The 20,807-nt window shown below is 37.7% G+C and overlaps 1 protein-coding gene across 2 annotated transcripts in view; it reads left to right on the top strand.

Moving 5' to 3' along the window:
• Positions 1-4,202: 4,202 nt before the first annotated feature.
• The window catches only part of CYSLTR1 (cysteinyl leukotriene receptor 1), a 42,058-nt gene continuing 25,453 nt past the window's right edge, over positions 4,203-20,807 (top strand). Inside the window, exons 1-2 of one of the 2 annotated variants that reach the window (XM_057495717.1) lie at positions 4,203-4,415; positions 12,397-12,597. The gene's annotated coding sequence lies outside the window, so the exon portion shown is untranslated. The remainder of the gene's footprint in view (positions 4,416-12,396; positions 12,598-20,807) is intronic. The other variant, XM_036929149.2, reaches the window with a different exon arrangement.

Here is a 20,807-nt window from a genome sequence, read left to right as displayed (position 1 = left end):
TTGGTTAGGTCTATCTCCCCAAGCTCCTTCTCAGGGGTTGTCTCTGTTAGTCTGGTCTGGATCAAATTCTTCTGTGTTTTCATGGTGATAGAGGTAGTTGTGGGGAGTTGGCATGTGTGTCAGCTGGGAGAACGTCCCTTCTTGCTAGTTTGAGGCCTTCCTCTCCTGTGAGAGCAGCGACCCCTAGCGGCTTGTGCTGGGCATCTATGCGCAGACGGGATCTCTGATTCTTGCCCAGCCTGCTGTGGAGGAAGCTCTGCATGGCTGCTGTGGGCATGGCCATTGTCCAGCTGCTGCTCTGCTATGGTGGGGCACGCCAGAAGGGGAATGGGTGGGAGACTTTATCGCTGTGAGGGGCCTCCAAGCTGCCCTGCCACCTAGGGGGTTATGACTCCCAGAGTTCCCGGGATTCCCAGCTGCTCAGCTGAGTGCACCAGGATGCTTCTGTCCAGGCATGAGGCTCCAGTCCCTTTAAGACTTTCAAAGAGCACTCACTTTTCTTTTGTCACAGGGGCACTGGCTGCGGGGACCTGCTCACAGATTTTACTGTCCCATTTCCCTAGTAGCCAGCACACCATACACTGTGTGTCTGTGCTCCCAGTGTGGATGGCTAGGGCTGGGTATATAGCAGTCCTGTACTCCCTCTCCCTTCCCACTCTGACTCCTCTCCTCCCGCCAAGGAGCTAGGTTGAGGGGCACACTCATGTCCCACTGGGCTGTGGCTTGTATCTTACCCACTTATTGAGGCACTGGGTTCTCGCAGGTGTAAGTGTAGCCTGGCTGTTGCACTGTATCTTCTGGTCTCTTTTTTAGGAATAGTTGTATTTGTTGTATTTTCAAAAATGCATATGGTTATGGGAGGAGATTTCCGCTGCTCTACTCATGACAAAAAGCCTTTAAGACTTTTAAAAGTGCCCAGTTTTATTTTGTCCCAGGGGAGCCAGCTGTGGGGACCTGCTCCCAGTCTCCATCTCTGACCCTACTCTTCCATTTCTCTAATATCCAGCACACCATGCAATGTGTGTCTGTGCTCCCAGTGCAGATTACTAGGGCTGGTTATTTAGCAGTCCTGTGCTTCCACTCCCTCCCCACTCCACCTCCTTTCCTCCCACTGGTGAGCTGGGGTGGGGGGAGTGCTTGATCTGGCCAGGTCATGGCTTTGTATCTTACCTGCTTCATGAGATGCTGAGTTCTCGCAGATGTAGATGTAGCCTGGCTGTTGTAACTGTATCCTCTGGTCTCTCTTTTAGGAATAGTTGTATTTGTTGTGTTTTCAAAAATATATGTGGTTTGGGTAGGAGATTTCCGCTGCCCTTCTCACTCCACCATCTTGAGCCCCTCCCATAATGTTAGGGGCTGGAAGAAAAAAAGAGGACATTTTATAAAGGGCAAACAACAGTGTCTACTGCAGAAGACTGATAATTTATAGGTATTGAATGTGAGGAGTAGAAGAGAAAGAGTTGAGAAGATTTATGGGAAATTTTACATCCTGAAAACCTGAAATATGGGAGTCATCAAAACTGCCATCCCTATGTGTGTGTGCTTGTGTGTGTGTGTGTGTGTGTGTGTGTGTGTGTGTGTGTGTGTGTGTATGTGTATTTCAACTTTGCAAAGCCCACAAATCCAACTCTTGTTCCACTGGACCTATCTATCACTGGGTCATGCAACAGTTATCTGGGTATTCATTATATTCATTCATTAAACAGGTCTCTATTGAATATCTACTCTACACTAAGCCTTTTGATAGGCATGAGAATTGCACAATGAAAATGAAAGAATGGTTCCATCCTTCATGAAGCCCATAGTCTGGCTCAAGAGTGAAAATTTCTATAGTCTAAGAGATACCATAAGGCAATTAATAGTATATATCAAGGAAAATAGTTCAGTTTCAGTGGAATAGAGTTGTCATTGTGGACTGAAGTGATCATCAGTCTTGTACAATTTTCAAAGCATTTTTTACATAATATGCCCAAGCTTTCTTAATGCAATACTACTCCAAATCATAGATATCTGGAGTTAAATAAATATTAAGTTATATCATATTCTGGTATAGATATCAAGCCCTCTTTTAGCTAAATCCATAGAGTTCACCTTTCAAATGCTAACAAATTCTAAACGAGTTCTAAAGGAGATGAAACAACTAAATGGAATCTCAAATCCTCCCAAGTCCTCTTCCACAGGCTACCTGATGATTAAAATTTGAGCTTCATCTACTTACATTAACTCAAGTTATTGGATTATTTACTGTGTTCTAGGTGTTGAGCTAGAAATACAAAGACAAATGAAACCTACTCTCTCACTCAAAGGTTCCTTTATGGGAGTCACCAACAAATGAAAAATTATAGGACAGGATATTAAATGTCATGACAGGGGTAAACATAGGGATATTCCCCTCTCATCAAGAATTTAAGACAGTCATGTACACAAATCACTGTGATAGTGAGATATAATAATTTCCAAAATGATAATTAAACAAAATGAATACGGAAATTCTAAAACTAATTAGTTTCAACTTTGGGAGACAGAGGGGAGCAAGGGAAAGGTACTTAGAATCAGGAGAGATGAAATTGACATATTTGCCTCCCTCAAAATTCTGCTTTCCTAGTACCAGGAGACTATAGGGCTGTGAGCTAGATATAATTCTTAACACTTCTATGGTTTCTCTTTCTTGAACAGAAAAAAAAATTATCTGCAGTATGAATAAACTTGTAAGTGACTATCATATGCTTTCAATTGCTAGCTATATGCTCTCTGTCATTACTATATCTCTGTTACTGAGTTTTCTCATTTGTAAGAAGAGAAAGTTGAATTAAAAATATGCAAATTCCTTTCTACCACCAACATCTTATGAGTCTGTTAGTCGACTCAAAACTCACAAACATCATTATGCAAATGTTTAACAATATTCTGAGACTAATTATGGAGAAAGAATGGCACCTCTACTACTGAATTGTGGTACTCTAATATTGATAATTCAGTCTAAATTTTAGTTTTGAATTTTAAAACCATAGTGGACCCAAAACAATCATCGAGGTGACCTTTGAAATAAATTATCTTGTATTATGTTATCTTATTAAGGAAACTTAAGTATCACCAAAACCCAATACAATGTGGACTCGTTCCAACCATTCTCTGTGTGACCAAACAAAATTCACTTTTAATCCAGTAGGGGCAATGTATTATCATAGGGATTTGGGGACATCAACATCGAACCAAGACAATTATTTTTCAGGATATAAGGAACTGTTAGGAAGGAAAGGACTTGGCTTGGAGCTGCAGGGAAGTCAGATATAGTGAGACAAGAGACCAAAGTCAAGAAAGCAAACTAAGTTTTAATGTACTCTGCATAGAGTAACAGAGTGGGCCTGCCTAAGATAAGACAGGCAGGCATGGATGCTCATTCTGAGGCTTCTTTTATGTGGTTTTGGCAGGGCAGAGAGGTCCTTGATTGAGAGCAGTCAGCTCTCTAGGCTTGTTCTGATTGGTGAAATGGGGACAGGGGCTGTGCTGTGCCTGTGCCTCTGATATTTCTTATCTGGGGGGACCCTGGACATTTCCTGAGTCACTCTTGGACCCTGTAGCTTCATCTGATTAACTCTTTGAGTCATTTCTGGCTTTCTGGCTCTATTTGAACAACTCCCTGAGTCATCTTCGGGGGCCCTTTCTCCTTTCCATCCTGCTCATTTCTGTGTTTCTGCCTAACAGAACTAGAAAGGAAAAGGCTTTTTAGTGTGTAGATAGAGCCATAAGTGTCCTAAAGGAGACAGAAAAAGAGAAAGACAGAGAGAGATGTTGTTTATCTTGTCTAAGATCAAGTTCACATAATGGCAGTTATATTAGCATATACTGACTGGTAGGATTATCTTTCTCCACCTACGAATAATCTAACCACCCCCAAGTCATAAAAATCAGAGGACATTAACCTAGACAGAGTACACTTCTTCTTGTTTCCCATATCAGAGCAGCTGTGTGATTTCCTAAGGATTCTGTTCCTAGAGCTAGGGATAAAAGCTCATTTATACAGACAGCAACTGGCAAGTCTCCAGTCTCCATTCTTTCTCCCTTTTTCTATCTTCCCCTCCCCCATGTTGTAGCAGAGAAGCCAAATTTAGGCATGCTTTAAACAGTTTGAGGACTAATCTGAAAGAGGAAGAAGAATCTGTATACATTGGCTAGCGTATGTGCCCTGCCCTTTCCTCTTGAAAATAGCAGCAACTTGTCTTTTCAAAGAAGCTTGCTTTAAGAGCAGGCACCCTGTGAGTGAAGTGTGTTTAAGGACCCTCCAGGGTAGTCAGATTCACTGCACAGCTCAACAATATCCAGAGGACAAGTAAAGTGGATTTATTGAAGACCTGGAGCTTGCTTCTGAGAGTCAATGCAAAAGGATCCTAAACTGTCAATCCTGACTTTGGCAGGTAAGCAGATTCAACGTTTCAATCCTGTGGCCAGACCATTATGTAATAAAATTTTGCTCTTAGCAGATTCTAGTGAATTCCGAGGAGTTTTGAGATAACTAATCTGCCTTGCCTGCTTTAAATTAGACTGCTAGTTTGAATTCTTTCTGCTTTGTATATTGGCTAGGGCTTTGATAGTCTAATCAGTTGTTAATAAGTGCTACTCAGTGCTTCTTCTAGGGACTTGTGTTGTAAAATACAGAGGAGACAGTCCCCAAGTTTCCAGCACCTTTTCAATCTAGTTATAAGTGTATGGCATATTTTATAATTCTATTTTAAGGGCTTAATGGAGTATCTCTAATCTGTAGTAGCAGTTTCCTTCAAAATGGAAAGAAAATATATGGTGACTTCTGAAGGTAAACCAAACAGTGAAGAATAATCTCACATTTTCACAAAGTATTCTCACATTCATTATCCCACTTGAACCCCTCAACACCCTACAATCAATAAGTGTTACTCTCACTGTTTTGTAAATAAGGAAGTAGAGAGATTAAAATATTTTCTGGAAATACACCACACAGATAAAATTTGGTGAATTCTGACTAGAGACTACAAATAGAAAGCTCTCACAACTATAAATGAGTATAAGGAAATTTCATGGTCTATTTAGTAACTTTGGTATATACACAAACCAGATTTACATAGAGCCATTACTTCATACATTTTAATCAAAATCTTGTCCAGGAGTTTTCTTCTACTTAGAAGCAAAGTAGATGGTTTCAAGGATAAAGAAATGGGTGGGTGGGTAGGTGGGTGGGTTTCATCTCTAACTAAATGAAAAACAAAAAGCAAAAGACTTTGAATTTAGTGGTCTTTCAGTGCTCTGATTATTTTGAAACCTAGAGAGAGGCCATAACACCATACATTTATCAAGTGATTATTCAAAAACAAAATGTAACTAAACCTGGACTTGGGACTGTTTTGCATTTCAAATATATTAATGAAATTTGCTTCTAGATAATTTTAAGTTTACAGTATCTATTGCAACAAGATTAAGTGTATGGTATCTATTGCAATCATTTGAAAATGTTTTCTGTTGTTTTACTATTAATTGACAATTAAAACTAAAAAGTCTATATTTACATAGCAAATTAACAACCTCAAGTACTGTATTTACATCCATCCCCTTAACAAAAACTGCTCCTCAAGTCCCCATAACATTTAAATTTCTGCACTAGACAATCAGTTCCTGAAAATCCAATAAATCAGCCTGGGAGTCAGTGAACTCAAATAGAATGGTAAATTAAAGTTTTCAGGTTGAGTCCAGTCTGAATCCAGCATGTCAGTGTCTTCCTAGCCCAGAATCATCAGTTTTCTACTATCTTTCCCTCTTACTCTTAATCAAAATTTTGATGTGTTTAGGAACTACTTACCTTGGAAAAAAGCAAGATTCTTCCATGGTACAAAAAATTATAAATTTGTCTTTGCCTTATAACTGGCTGATAGTAAGGGACTAAAGGGATATCATGGATCTTTAAGGTATATATCCAACATTGTGGATTTGATGCCACAAAGGGTAATTATCACAGTCTCCCAAGTAACATAGCTCTGCTTGGATGTCTACTTTGATTCATTTTGTTTTTTTCTTATGTTCTTATTAAAATATCTGAAATCTGTTGTAATCCTCTTAAAGTGTTGATTAAGCTCAATACAGTATGTGGCACAAAGTAAGGTAAGACATAGTTACTGCCCTTGAGGAACTCCCAGTGTCGATGGGGATAGAAGACCTACAGAACATAAAAATGTGAGACAGAAAACAAATTTTGTGTTTTTAGTGGCAAAGAAATTTAGAGAAGAAAGATAGCAGTGGGCTGGGTTGAATGGAGGAGGTTTCACAGAGGAGATAAAATGAGATAGGCCTTAAAGAATATTTAGGACATGGGACCATGCTGAAAAAATTTTCTGTGCACATAGTCATTGGTCAATATATGTTGTTTGGGTTCAATTCTAGTCACAGAAATGACAGAGTAATATATACATATATATATAGTGTCAAGAGTGAGTTTGGCCCTCCTGGGGTTCACTGAGAAGCCTGATCTGACTATGGTAAAGGGATTGAGTTGAATAGTAACAGAAAATAAATTTGATGAAAATTTAAGGCCAGATTATTAAACATTGAATTCCAGGTGCTTTCTGATGGTAAATCATATCACCAAACTTTGAATGAGTACATAAAGGAAAAACATTTTGCTTAGATGAATTGGCAGTTTCATAAGCCTGAACACATTTGGAGAAAACTGTAGATGGACAGACCACTTAAAGAGTAGAAGTTAGTGAGGCTATAGGCTAGGCTAGTGGCAGTGGAAATGGAACATAGAGGGACTAAAGAGACATTTAAAAGGAATAATATATGGAAGTTGGAGAGTTATTAGATACAGGCAGCACAGGAACAGAATAAGTCAGAGCTGTCTCTGAAATTTTGAACCTGTGAGATCTGGGCAGTCCTGCTACTACTATTCAAATAGGTTATTTGGGGATGGAAGTGGGGAGTGTGTAGGACATGATGAGTTCTGTTTTTGACCTATTAAGTTTAAGGAGATGGCAAAAATTCCAAGAAGCAATGCCTGATGGATGTTTGGAAATACTGGCCCTGAATGTGAGTGATGGGTAGAAGCTGAAGTTAAATATGGGGAGTGTGATAACCAAGGCCAAAAGAATGGCTCCACTTAGAGAAAGCAAATTTAAGAAATGAGCAAGGACTAAAACTTGTGCAATGCCTATACTTTCAAACAAGAGGAAGAAGATGGTCCTGAGATATAAGAGCCACAGAAATATAATTATTATTCTCCTCAAAAGATAACAAGAATCTTGAGAGAAGGTATCAGACTATTTATTTTTTAAACCTCCCCTGACCAACAACAACTAGCCCAGCATAGTTCCTCATATATACTATGAGCACTCAATAAATATTGTTACTCTAACATAAGCAAGCATGGAGTTTTTTTTTGCTTCAATCTATCTTCCCAATAGAACTCTGTGATAATCTCTACAACCTAACAGCGGCTGCTCTGACTACCTCACTGCATGGATTTCAATGGGAAGTAAGCTGGGCCTGGATAACTGGAGTTCATCCTAGCTTTGCCTTTTAATCAGCTGTATGTTCTCTAACAAGTTAACAAACATCATTATTTCTTGGTTTCCTCAAGTATCAAATATAGCAATGAGTTCCTAGGGATATTTTTCAGATCTGCTAAAATGATGAATTTGAAAGCAACTTGAAAATACAAACCACCATTCAAAAGTGTTTTGTTGAAAGTCCATTCCAGGAGAATAAAACATGTAACAAAACTGACTATATGTGGAAGAGGTAAGGCCCATTGCTTCCTGCTCCCAACACTACACTTCTAACCAGAGGCCTCACTATAGGCATCAGCAATTTCATCTTGCTCCTAGAATCTGTTGGTAGGATCCAGACCTCTGGTTACCACTAACTCTACAATACCTGCGCAAGCCCCAGTGTGAATTCTGAAAGGAATAAAATATTTAAGAGTAGTATTTAAGAAGTATTTCTGTTTAAAAATTCCACTTTTTTTCATTAACTACGACTTCCTTTAAGTCCACTGATTCTTAGGATTAAATGCTAAGATCAAAATAAGTATTTTTACACCAAGTTCTGAATGTAACACAATATTCCACTACTCTGTCATAAAGCCACTTGTCCAACCACAGATTTGGTTATAATACAAATGATGTTCCCAGAACATATAGGTAGGTATAGGTATAGTGTCTCTTCCTAAAATACAAAGACCTAAAGTCACTTTTATCCCTCACACCAATGTTTTTTGGACTTAGGCTACATGAATATCTATATGGTATGATTTAAGAGCCAATGAGAAACTGTTTTCCCAATTCAATCAGATGTGAGCAAACTCCCAGAAGATAGGTTTATACTAATCAACCCTACAAAAGAGACTCATGAATGAGAATGTCTATTTGTTGATTTGCACTGAGAAAATATGACTGATAAAAAGTCTAATAGCCTCATAGCAAGTGGTGGTGGTATACCCTCATCTTTATAGAAAAGGCAATCAAGGAAGCCAGTTAACCTGATCAGATAAATCCAGACATCGTAGGGTCACGAATTCATGTTACAATACTGGTGCTAAAACACTGTCAACTGACAATTATTTTTGCCAACTGAGAATTCTTCATAGGTTGGTAGAGAAGACCACTGCTTAAACATAACTTTTGTACCACATAACTCTTTTATCCTGCTTCCTCATTCCATCCCATCATGATCCCTCCCTTCTTTGTGCCCCATCAATTTTTCTTCTGGATTTGGTGGGGGTAGCTCATATAAAAGAGAAGGAAAAATCTTCAAGTATTTGGGAGACGTTAGTTAGGGAGGAGCCCTGGTAGAAATGGGGGAAAGAGATAAGACAGAAGAGTAAACATAGAGTCTTGAGCGTTTAAACATAGAGCTGGGTTTCCTTTTGATGAACAAAATGTCATTTTCTTATTTAGAGTGTTCCTGGAATCAATATATGCCAGACCTTCAGCCTTCTACTTAAATATAGCTGATGGAAAAGGAAAAGGAGCTGATATCTAGACTTAGTGTCAGACCATTCAGGCTTTAATTTTTCATGAACATTTTTCCCTAAAAAGGAAAGAAAAATCCAGTTTTGAATCACATTTTGAGATCTCTAATATTGCTAAGATTTTTCATCTATTTCAGATTAACAATCTTTGTTTTTATGTAGGATTGTCTTTGTGTTGCCATGGATTCAACATGATAAATATAATTAAGCCAACAGTAATAACATTTGAACATATCTGATATATCTTATATACTTATTTCAAAGTTCCTAGGATGTTCAGGCCACAGAAGATATTAAAAACTTCTTTCCATTCCAAATTGGTTACCTGTTATGTTCAATCTGAATTTTAATTCTTATTTAAGACAACGGTCTTCAATAAAAAGCAATCCCGTAGAGAACAATTATCTTACTTCAAAGATCCAAACATCTAAATACCATGAAGTAAGAGACAGGCCTCAGAATCAGTTGTGAGAAAGGATCTCAGAACTTAGGGAGAATCCAAGTTGCTGGTGATTAGGTAGAGTTATACAGATATCCCCAGAAGAAGGCCTTCTAGTTAGTGCTTTAGAAAAAGATCAAAAGTATGTAAGCTATCTGTACCATATTTCTACTACCCTAAGTGTGAAACTGTCCTCCCACTATACACTCCTACCAATACTCATGCAGTCCTTCAGATCTCTATTGCCATTTTATGACTTGCATTTCTCTTCAGGTCTGTTTTTATGCCTGAATTTATTTTGATTGCACAGGATAAAACATTTTTATCATAGTATTGCACAAGGAGGCACACTGTGTCATCAGCTCTGAATGCCACAGTCCAAGTTCCCTTTGGGCTTGATGGTGTCCTATGTTTGGAATACAACTGCCTGATAGCAGAGTGGCCCAATTTGATGGGTATGATATTAGCCCATTAAGAATGAATAAGCTACTAGAGAATAAACATTTTAGAGCTGTCAGCAATACAATATCAATGTCCCTGTAGTTCTTAACACCAATGAGAGTGCTGCTAAGCACATCCCTTAAAGTGTCAAATAAAAAAGCTACTTATTGTAATAATAAGGCTACAGTGATGACAAGCGGGTCTTCTACTCCCCTCCCCAAGGTCTTTTATTACCATTGGGATCACTAGTACAAGCCTAGTTGCTTATAGATTAAAACCCTATGAGGATGTTTAGATTTCCTCTAGACAGTCGACAACCAATCACTCAATAAAAATTTATTGCGCATTTTTCTATGTGCTAAATATTGTGATAGACTAGGCTTTGAGTTCACAGAGCTTAAGGAAAAAAAGGCTAGACTTTATTTCTCCTGCCCTAGAGGACTCCACAATCTACCTAGGGAGACAATATTCCTATACATGAAAAGATACAATAAAAGGTAGTAGAATACTGACTGCAATTTTGTTGGTTCATACAATAAACATAATACAAGTTAAAGAAGAGAGATAAGAGTATAAGATGGGGTGGTCAAAATAAGTGTCAGGAAGTGAAACCTGAGCTAAGCCTAGTATGAGTAGGAAAAAGAAACATAAGAATTTACATTTGTATACTGTTTTACAGTTTATAAAAGATGTTTATTTTTGGATTCTCCTATTCATTCATGTATCCATTTAACAAACACCTGCTGTATAAAAAGATCAATAAAGCATTGTCCCAGTTAATTAACTCAGTGGTAGGGAGGAATCCCTTCACAATGTCTATGTGTATCAAATCATCACATTGCACACTTTAAATTCCTTAACAATTTTGTCAATTATACTTCAATAAAGCTGAGGGAAAAAACATTGTCCCTCACCTCCCTGAGTTCAGTATTACAGCATGGACAGCACGACTAACATTTTTCATTTGACAATAATAGGATATATGGAGAATAGGAAAGAGAGCACTGGGGAGTTGGCCAAATGAAAGCAGGGCCCCACTGAGCTGCACCCTCATGAAAACTGTTTCCTGCATCTTGCCACCAGTCAGCAGAAGAGGAGGAAGTATCTCTTAGAAGGCTGAAACCTGAGTCCAACCTCCCCCACTTCCTCTTCTGTTTTAGCCCTGCCCTCATCACTCCACCCTGTTGGCAGTCCTCCAACACATGTAGACCTTCCGGTGCATGCTGGTATTTACTAGAAAGATAAAGGAAGTCTTGCAGAGGTATTCAACTTGGTAGAGTAATAAAACTACATCCAAATACTGATTTAATTTTCAGTCTCTCCTATTGGCTGAATTAAAAAGACACCCATCATCAATTTTACTCAGACCTTATAGTCAAACATTTCCCTGGGTGTTTGGATTCTGATGAATCTCTGACCTAGGCCACTTTTGAATTCTCCCTCAGTCCTACCAGACCAGTTTTGCCTTTTTTGTTTTAAGCGCTTTGTCTTCTGTTCCTTCCTATATGTGTTAGCTCATCTGTCCTACCTCCTTTCCTTTCTTCTTCAGTGATTTGTAATGTTCCATTCATAAGTCATGGTCCCCATACACTTTTTAATTTTTCATCTTTCTTCTTAATAGACTTTATACTCCTAGAGGTGTCCATATTTCACTCCCACTTTACACCATTACCTAAATCCTGCATAACAGTACCTGCATTTCCACACCAAAAGCATGCTCCTCCCTCCACCCTCTAGCCACCTACCCTGGGGAGTTAAATACTCTATTACTCAAAGCACATAATATCTCAGAGTTCCTTTTCCAAAATTGCTCAATTAGGAGAGGACAAAAGCAAAAATTAATAAAGCAGACTCGCTGCCATTAATGGATTCAGCATCTAAGATGGTATGACAGACATATAAGCAAAAAGAGTAATTACAGTACTGCAACAAGATAATAGAACTATAAACAAGAAAGCGTTTTTAGAGAAATCTTCAATTAGAATCTTGAAGTATAAGCAGAAATTTGCCAGGTTCACCTCTTTGAGCATGTAAGGGTAGAAGATGCATAGTTCAAGTATCTTCAAGTAGCCAAGGCATGATGAGATAAGGATCCTGAACTAAGTTGTGGAAGAGAGTGTCAGGAGATACTGCAAAATAAGAATCAATAGAGCTTGGAGTTTACACATGAAGGATGAGGTCAGGGCGAGGTGAGGTCAAATATCTAGGTTCTGTGCCTGAATGACTGGAAAACTGTTAGTGTCAATGAGAAAACATAAGAGTCAGTTGGAGAAGTTGATATGGGAGGGAAGATGATATATTTGTTTTTAATCATGCTGAAATTGAGAAAGAGACATGTGACCCAATAAGAACAATCTAATTGGCAGTTGAAAATGAGAGACTAAAGTTCCAGTGAGTAGTTTGTAGCTATGACGGACTTGAGTCATTCACATGAAAGTGATCTTTTTAATCCATGGCAGTTGATAAATTCTGCAAGGGAAAGAAAGAAGCAAAATACTAAACACCAAATATTTGCATTTTACAGGTCTTGGCTGCACAGACAACTTCAATTGGCTATCTGAAAAACCTGTCATTGATGAAGGGAGACCAAAAGAAGAATGGATACCGGTAGAACAGTGTGGTAGCAGAAGTAGATTAATGGTTGTAATGCCTGGGTTCTAGTTCCAGCCCTAACACTCATTATCTTCTCTTGAGTAAATCATCACCACTCCACTCCCATCCCCAGGTTTGTATTTTCACATGATCCATTGGAACAGGATCTCAAAAATCACTTCTGGCTCCAAATGGTACCTATTCTTTGAATAACAAATGTTATGTTCTACTAACATAGGTCAATAATATAATTTTTTTTAAAGAATGGCACAGAATATCGCCAATCATTCATCATGTTCCTGCTGTGTATGCAAAGTACTATGATAACCACTCCAGAAGAAAAATGGGGAAATACTATAGGAAAAAGAAAATATGAACACATAATCCTGGCTTTCAAGGAACTTGCAATCAAGTTGAGCCTATTGGCCTCACTTTCAGCTGATATACAATAAATCATAATTCAGCTGTAAGACGTGTATATCACTTTAGTTGGAGGAAAAACAAACAACTTAAATTTAGTTCTCATACAATGTAGTTTTTATTAATTTTTTGCTTTGGTAAAATATTCTGAAAAAAATCCCTATTCTTGTTTTACGAGTTATGCCAAAGGCAAAATAAGAAAGTAATATAATAAATGAGCTATAGATCTAATGTGCCTGAATAAGGCAATTGTGAAATGAGTCTGATTCAACACATTTATTGGACACCAAGTGTAATGTTCCCTGCTGGGTTCTACAGAAGCTATTCATACTAATTAGATCTCTTCTTTGTCCCCCCTCAAGAAAGTCTATAATTCAGTAGTGGAGATCAGGCAAATATACAAATTACTATGTGAAAAATACTAAAGAAAAGAGGTAGAAACACAAAGTAGACACACAAAATTGAATTCTGTGTTTGAATCATAGACCTCTCCAGGTCAACTGCTCTCCAGGATTCTAACATCTTGAGAATACTGTACTTTCACCCACCAGATTCTTCCTGCCAAATCTAACCTCTCTATTAACACTCTCCTCACTGTACTCTCTGGAACCCCTTTTCCATTACAAGTATGTTTTCCTACATCTTAAACCTCTTCAGATAATTTTCCCACCACTTCCTTTCCTTAGGTGGTCCTCCCCATCAAAAGTAAGCTGCTTGTTTTTCTACATCTCATGTGCTGTGAGACTGAGAGACCCTGTTAGGTATCTCCTGGCTCCCTGGTGCCTTTAAACCATTACTCTTCTACCATAATACAGAAAAACATTTATCTATGCGACCCTCTAATCTTCCTTATTTTTTATATATTTATGTTTTTTATTATGGTATCATTAATATACAATCACATGAGCAACACTGTGGTTACTACATTCCTCCCATTTTCAAGTCCCCACCACATACCCCATTACAGTCTCTGTCCATCAGCATAGTAAGATGTTATAGAGTCACTACTTCTCATCTCTGCACTATACTGCCTTCCCTGTGCCCCCCGCCACATTATGTGTGCTAATCATAATGCCCATTAATCCCCTTCTCCCTCCCTTCCCACCCACCCTCCTCAGTCCCTTTCCCTTTGGTAACTCTTACTCCATTCTTGGTTCAGTGAGTCTGCTGCTGTTTCGTTCCTTCAGTTTTTTTCTTTGTTCTTATACTCCACAGATGAGTGAAATCATTTGGTACATGTCTTTCTCCGCCTGGCTTATTTCACTAAGCATAATGCCCTCTAGCTCCATCCATGATGTTGCAAATGGTAGGATTTGTTTCCTTCTTATGGCTGAATAATATTCCATTGTGTATATGTACCACATCTTCTTTATCATTTCATCTACTGATGGACACAGGTTGCTTCCATTTCCTGGCTATTGTAAATAGTGCTGTGATAAACATACCAGCGCTTATGTCTTTTTGAATCTGGGATCCTGCATTCTTAAGCTAAATTCCTAGGACTGGAATTCCTGGTTCAAATGGTATTTCTATTTATAATTTTCTGAGGAACCTCCATACTGCTTTCCACAATGGTTGAACTAATTTACATTCCCACCAGCAGTGTAGGAGGGTTCCCCTTTCTCCACATCCTTGTCAACATTTGCTGTTGTTTCTCTTTTGGATGTTGGCCTTCCTAACTGGTGTGAGGTGATATCTCATTGTGGTTTCAATTTGTATTTCTCTGATGACTAGCGATGTGGAGCATCTCTTCATGTGTCTGTTGGCCATCTGAATTTCTTCTTTTGAGAAGTGTCTGTTCAGATACTCTTCCCATCTTTTAATTGGATTATTTGCTTTTTGTTTGTTGAGGTGTGTGAGCTCTTTATATATTTTAGATGTCAACCCTTTATCAGATATGTCATTTATGAATATATTCTCCCATACTGTAGGATGCCTTTTTGTTCTATTGATGGTGTCCTTTGCTGTACAGAAGCTTTTCAGCTTGATATAGTCCCACTTGTTCATTTTTGCTTTTGTTTCCCTTGCCTGGGGAGATATGTTCATGAAGAAGTTGCTCGTGTTTATGTCCAAGAGATTTTTGCCTATGTTTTTTTCTAAGAGTTTTATGGTTTCATGACTTACATTCAGGTCTTTGATCCAGTTCGAGTTTACTTTTGTGTATGGGGTTAGACAATGATCCAGTTTGTCTTACATGTAACTGTCCAGTTTTGCCAACATCAGCTGTTGAAGAGGCTGTCATTTCCCCATTATATATCCATGGCTCCTTTATCGTATATTAATTGACCATATATGTTTCAGTTAATATCTAGACTCTCTATTCTGTTCCACTGGTCTATGGGTCTGTTCTTGTGCCAGTACCAAATTGTTTTGATTACTGTGGCTTTGTAGTAGAGCTTGAAGTTGGGAAGCGAGATCCTCCCTGCTTTATTCTTCCTTCTCAGGATTGCTTTGGCTATTCGGGATCTTTTGTAGTTCCATATGAATTTTAGAACTATTTTCTCCAGTTAGTTGAAGAATGCTACCTGTATTTTGATAGGAATTGCATTGAATCTGTAGATTGCTTTAGACAGGATGGCCATTTTGACAATATTAATTCTTCCTACCCAAGAACATGGGATGAATTTCTAGTTGTTAGTGTCCTCTTTAATTTCTCTCAAAGGTGTCTTGTAGTTTTTAGGGTATAGGTCTTTCAGTTCCTTGGTTAGGTTTATTCCCAGGTGTTTTATTCTTTTTGATGCAATTGTGAATGGAATTGTTTTCCTTATTTCTCTACTGCTAGTTCATCATTAGCGTATAGGAATGCAACAAATTTCTTGGTATTAATTCTGTATCCTGCAACTTTGCTGAATTCAGATATTAGTTCTAGTAGTTTTGGAGTGGATTCTTTAGGGTTTTTATGTACAATATCATGTCATCCACAAACACTGAGAGTTTAACTTCTTCCTTACCAATCTGGATGCCTTTTATTTCTTTGTGTTGTCTGATTGCCATGGTGAGGACCTCTGGTATTATGTTGAATAAAAGCGGGAAGAGAGGGCATCCTCATCTTGTTCCCAATCTTAGAGGAAAAGCTTTCAGCTTTTCACTGTTAAGCATGATGTTGGCTGTAGGTTTGTCATATATAGCTTTTATTTTGTTGAGGTACTTGCCCTCTATACCCATTTTGTTGAGAGTTTTTATTATTAATGCATGCTTAATTTTGTCAAGTGTTTTTTCAGCATCTATGGAGATGATCATGTGGTTTTTGTCCTTTTTATTGATATAGTGGATGATGTTGATGGATTTCGAATATTGTACCATACTTGCATTCCTGGGATGAATCCCACTTGATCATAATGTATGATCCTCTTGATGTATTTTTTAATTCGGCTTGCTTATATTTTGTTGAGCATTTTTGCATCTATTTTCATCAGGGATATTGGTCCACAATTTTCTTTTTTGGTGGTGTCTTTGCCTGGTTTTGGTATTGGAGTGATGCTGGCCTCATAGAATGAGTTTGGAAGCATTCCCTCATCTTCTATTTTTTGGAAAACTTTAAGGAGAATGAGTATTATGTCTTCTCTAAATGTCTGATAAAATTCAGTGGTAAAGCCAACTGGTCCAGGGTTTTGTTCTTAAGTAGTTTTCTGATTACCAATTCAATTTCATTGCTGGTAATTCATCTGTTCAGATTTCTCTTTCTTCCTGGGTCAGTCTTGGAAGGTTGTATTTTTCTAGAAAGTTGTCCATTTCTTCTAGGTTATCCAGTTTGTTAGCATATAATTTTTCATAGTATTCTCTAATAATTCTTTGTATTTTTGTGGTGCCCATAGTGACTTTTTCCTTTCTTATTTCTGATTCTGTTTATGTATGTAGATTGTCTTTTTTTTCTTGATAAGTCTGGCTAAGGGTTTATATATTTTGTTTATTTTCTCAGAGAACCAGCTCTGGGTCTCATTAACTCTTTCTAGTGTTTTATTCATCTCAATTTTATGTATTTCTTCTCTGATCTTTATTATGTCCCTCTTACTGACATTGGTCCACATTTATTCTTCTTTTTCCAGTTTTAAAACTTGTAAATTTAGACTATTCATTTGGGATTGATCTTCCTTCTTTAAATAGGCCTGGATTTCTATATACTTTCCTCTTAGAACTGCCTGCACTGCATCCCACAGAATTTAGGGTGTTTTTCTATTGTTTTCATTTGTTTCTATATATTGCTCAATCTCTGTTTTAATTTGGTCATTGATCCATTGACTACTTAGGAGCATGTTGTTAAGCCTCCATGTGTTTGTGGGCTTTTTCATTTTCTTTGTGCAATTTATTTCTGGTTTCATACCTTTGTGATCTGAGAAGTTGGTTGGTACAATTTCAATCTTTTTGCATTTGCTGAGGCTGTTTTTGTGGCCTACTATGTGGTCTATTCTGGAAAATGTTCCATGTGCACTTGAGAAGTATGTGTATTCTGCTGCTTTTGGGTGGTATGTTCTACAGATGTCTGTTAGGTCCATCTGTTCTAATTTGTTGTTCAGTTCCTCTGTCTCCTTTGTCTGGCTGATCTGTCCTTTGTCATTAGTGGTGTTTTGAAATCTCCTAATATGTATGCATTGCATTCTATTTCCCACTTTAATTCTGTTAGTATTTGTTTCACATATGTAGGTGCTCCTCTGTTGGATGCATACATATTTATAATGGTTATATACTCTTGTTGGATTCACCCCTTTATCATTATGTAATGTCCTTCTTCATCTCTTGTTTCTTTGTTTTGAAGTCTATTTTGTCTGCTACAAGTACTGCAACATCCCTTCACCTTTAGTCTGTGTGTGTCTTTGGGTTTGAAGTGAGTCTTTTGTAGGCAGCATATAGATGGGTCTTGCTGTTTTATCCATTCTGTAACTCTGTGTCTTTTGATTGGTACATTCATTCGATTTACATTTAAGGTGATTATCGATAGATATGTACTTATTTCCATTGCAGGCTATAGATTCATGGTTACGAAAGGTTCAAGGGCAGCTTCTTTAGTATCTAACAGTCTAATTTAACTCACTTACTATGCTACTATAAACACAGTCTAATGATTCTTTTTTCTCTCCCTTCTTTTTCTTCCTCCTCCACTCTGTATATGATATGTGTCATATTCTGTACTCTTTGTGTATCCTTGACTGACTTTGTGAGTGGCTGATTTAAATTTGTTTTTGGTTAGTATTTAGTTGGTCTACTGCCTTTGCTGTGGTTTTATTTTCTCTGGTGACAGCTATTTAGCATTAGGCATTTCTGTCTAGAGCAGTCCCTTTAAAATACATGGCCACACTTGAAGTCTTATTTGTCACAACACAACTGACATCTTAAACTCCTATGTACCACACTCTGACCACAGGCTCTAGACGTCCAGGTCTATCTCTCCCTTATTGCCATTACACCAGTTTTTAAATCTCAGTAAATCTTCCAGTTCCTTGGTCACTCACTTTCTTCTCAATCTGGTAAACTTCTCCCTGGTTTCACTTTTAATGATTATTTTGGTAGCATTCTCAACTTTCTTACCCCCTGTCCTTTTATAATATTTTTACTCTGACCCCAACTGTATATCAATTTAGGCATTTGTATTTTTTTTCTCTCCTACACCCAGGCTGCTAAACACTACTGGAATAAAGCACACAATTGTGCAGACTGGGGCATTTAAAAATGCACTCTCCAACTTTAGTTGGGCCTTGCATCCCTTCTTGGTCATATTTCTCTTCCCATTCCACAGAGTCACCATTCAAACCTTCACCAATTTTCAGACGATCTGAACCCAAGTACAGTCCTCTTTTTCTCAACAGACAACACTGTCTCTTACTTCCTCAAGAAAACTAAGCCTCTCAGGGATGATCAACCTCTGTCTTTGCTTCTCCAGTTCCTTTTTCCCTTGCATGTCAGTATTTTTTCTCACTCTTCACCCTCTAGTTGCTTCCCAATACCTGGAAGATAAACTCGAATTCTCTAGAATGGTATACAAGTCCCTTTATGATATAGTTTGTGCATTTCTTTCTAATCTACTTTCTTACTTTTAAAGCCCATACTCCAATCATATGCACCCAAACATGCACAACACACACACATACAACCTACATCTTGTATTTCATCCCTACACTGATACTGTTCCCTAAACATGTCAGACTACTTCACACTTCCAAGCCTTTGTTTATTCTACTTTCTACCCTGCCTTGAATGCTTTTCTCCACCTGATATACAGATGACCAACATACACATGAACAGATGCTCAATTCTCTAATCATCAGGGAAATGCAAATCAAAACTACAATGAGATACCACCTGACACTGGTCAGAATGGTCACTATTCAAAAGGCAAGAAATAACAAGTGTTGGTGAGGATGTGGATAAAAGGGAACACCCAAACATTGGTGGGAATATAGCTTAGTGCAGTCACTATGGAAAAGAGTATGGAGGTTCCTCAAAAAACTAAAATAGAAATACCATATGACCAGTAATTCCACTTCTGGGAATTTACCCAGAGAAAAAAACACTATTTCAAAAAGCTACATGCACTCCTCTTTATTGCAACATTATTTACAATAGCCAAGATATGGAGGCAACCTAAATGTCCATTTATAGATGAATGGATAAGGAATATGTTTTACATTTGTACAATGGAATATTGCTCAGCCATAAACAATAATGAAATATTGCCATTTGTGACAACATGGATGGAACTGTAGGGTATATTATGCTAAGGGGTTGTCAAAGAAAGACAAATGCTATATGATTTCACTTACATGTGGAATCTAAAAAAAATAAATGGACAAACAAAACAAAGATAGACTCATGTACATTGAGAATATACCAGTGGTTGCCTTCTTGGAGAGGGGTGGGGAGGATGGGCAAAATAGGTAAAGGGGATGAAGAGGTACAAATTTCTAATTATAAAATAAATTAGTCACAGGGATGAAAGTACAGCATAGGGAATATAGTAAATAATATTGTATTATCTTTGTATGTTGACAGTAAGCACACTTAATCATGTTATTTGTAATGTATATAATTGGTGAAACACTGTTGTACACTTGAAACCAATATAATATTGTATACCAACTATATTTCAATCAAAAAAGGAAAAGAAAGAAAACAGTAGGAGGTCAGGCCAGCCCTGTGAAACTTAGTTATATCAGTTCCAGACAAAAATAGATCTGTTATGATTCTCAAGCATAATACTGCCACCAATTCAATACCAGTCAGTAACACCTTGTAGGGCTTACCATTTCTCAATCCCTGGGCTAAGTTTGCTGAGAACACCAAGATGAGTGTGACATGCTACCTGCCCTAAGGAGGTTCAGAGAACATCTTAGCCAAGTACATAAACAGAAATAGTAAAAGCTTAGGAGATATTTTTGAATGAATCAGTATATTAGATATAAAGTAGTAAATTCTATAGTGATACTATATTTTTCTGCTTTATTATAGTGTTTTATGAAGTATAGAATTTAAAGTTTTAAATCAGGCCAATAGACTCTTCTCTTTACAAAGCTAGCTTAAATTTCTTCTTAATGCTTCTTAGTACTTAATACAAATTGGTCTTACTCAGGGAAATAAGGAACAGTCTGCTCCTCCACACTAAAGGGTACCTAATATCAGGTATCTGGATGGTATTCTGCTTCCTTATTGCTTCCTCCTTTAATGCTTCATGTGCCTGTTTTAAGAACTTCTTTCAACACTGAAAAATCCTGCCTTTATCTGGAAACCTTTGGCTACATTCCCAGATTTTGCTATAATTTAGCCAGGAGACCTCACCTGTACTCAAGGCAAAGGTTTCTGATAATCCCTTTCTGTTGGAGTATTTATATTCAAACTAAATTTTCATACTCATCTTGCCAGAAAAGATTTCTGGGATGAAATGTACATCTACCTGAAGCACCTTAACCAATCATCCATACATTCCTATTTGTA

Source organism: Manis pentadactyla, chromosome X (genome assembly GCF_030020395.1).
Source record: "Manis pentadactyla isolate mManPen7 chromosome X, mManPen7.hap1, whole genome shotgun sequence".
Classification (NCBI taxonomy): Eukaryota; Metazoa; Chordata; class Mammalia; order Pholidota; family Manidae; genus Manis; species Manis pentadactyla.
Note: the sequence above shows the minus strand (reverse complement) of the source record. Positions and strands in the feature narration are given on the sequence as shown.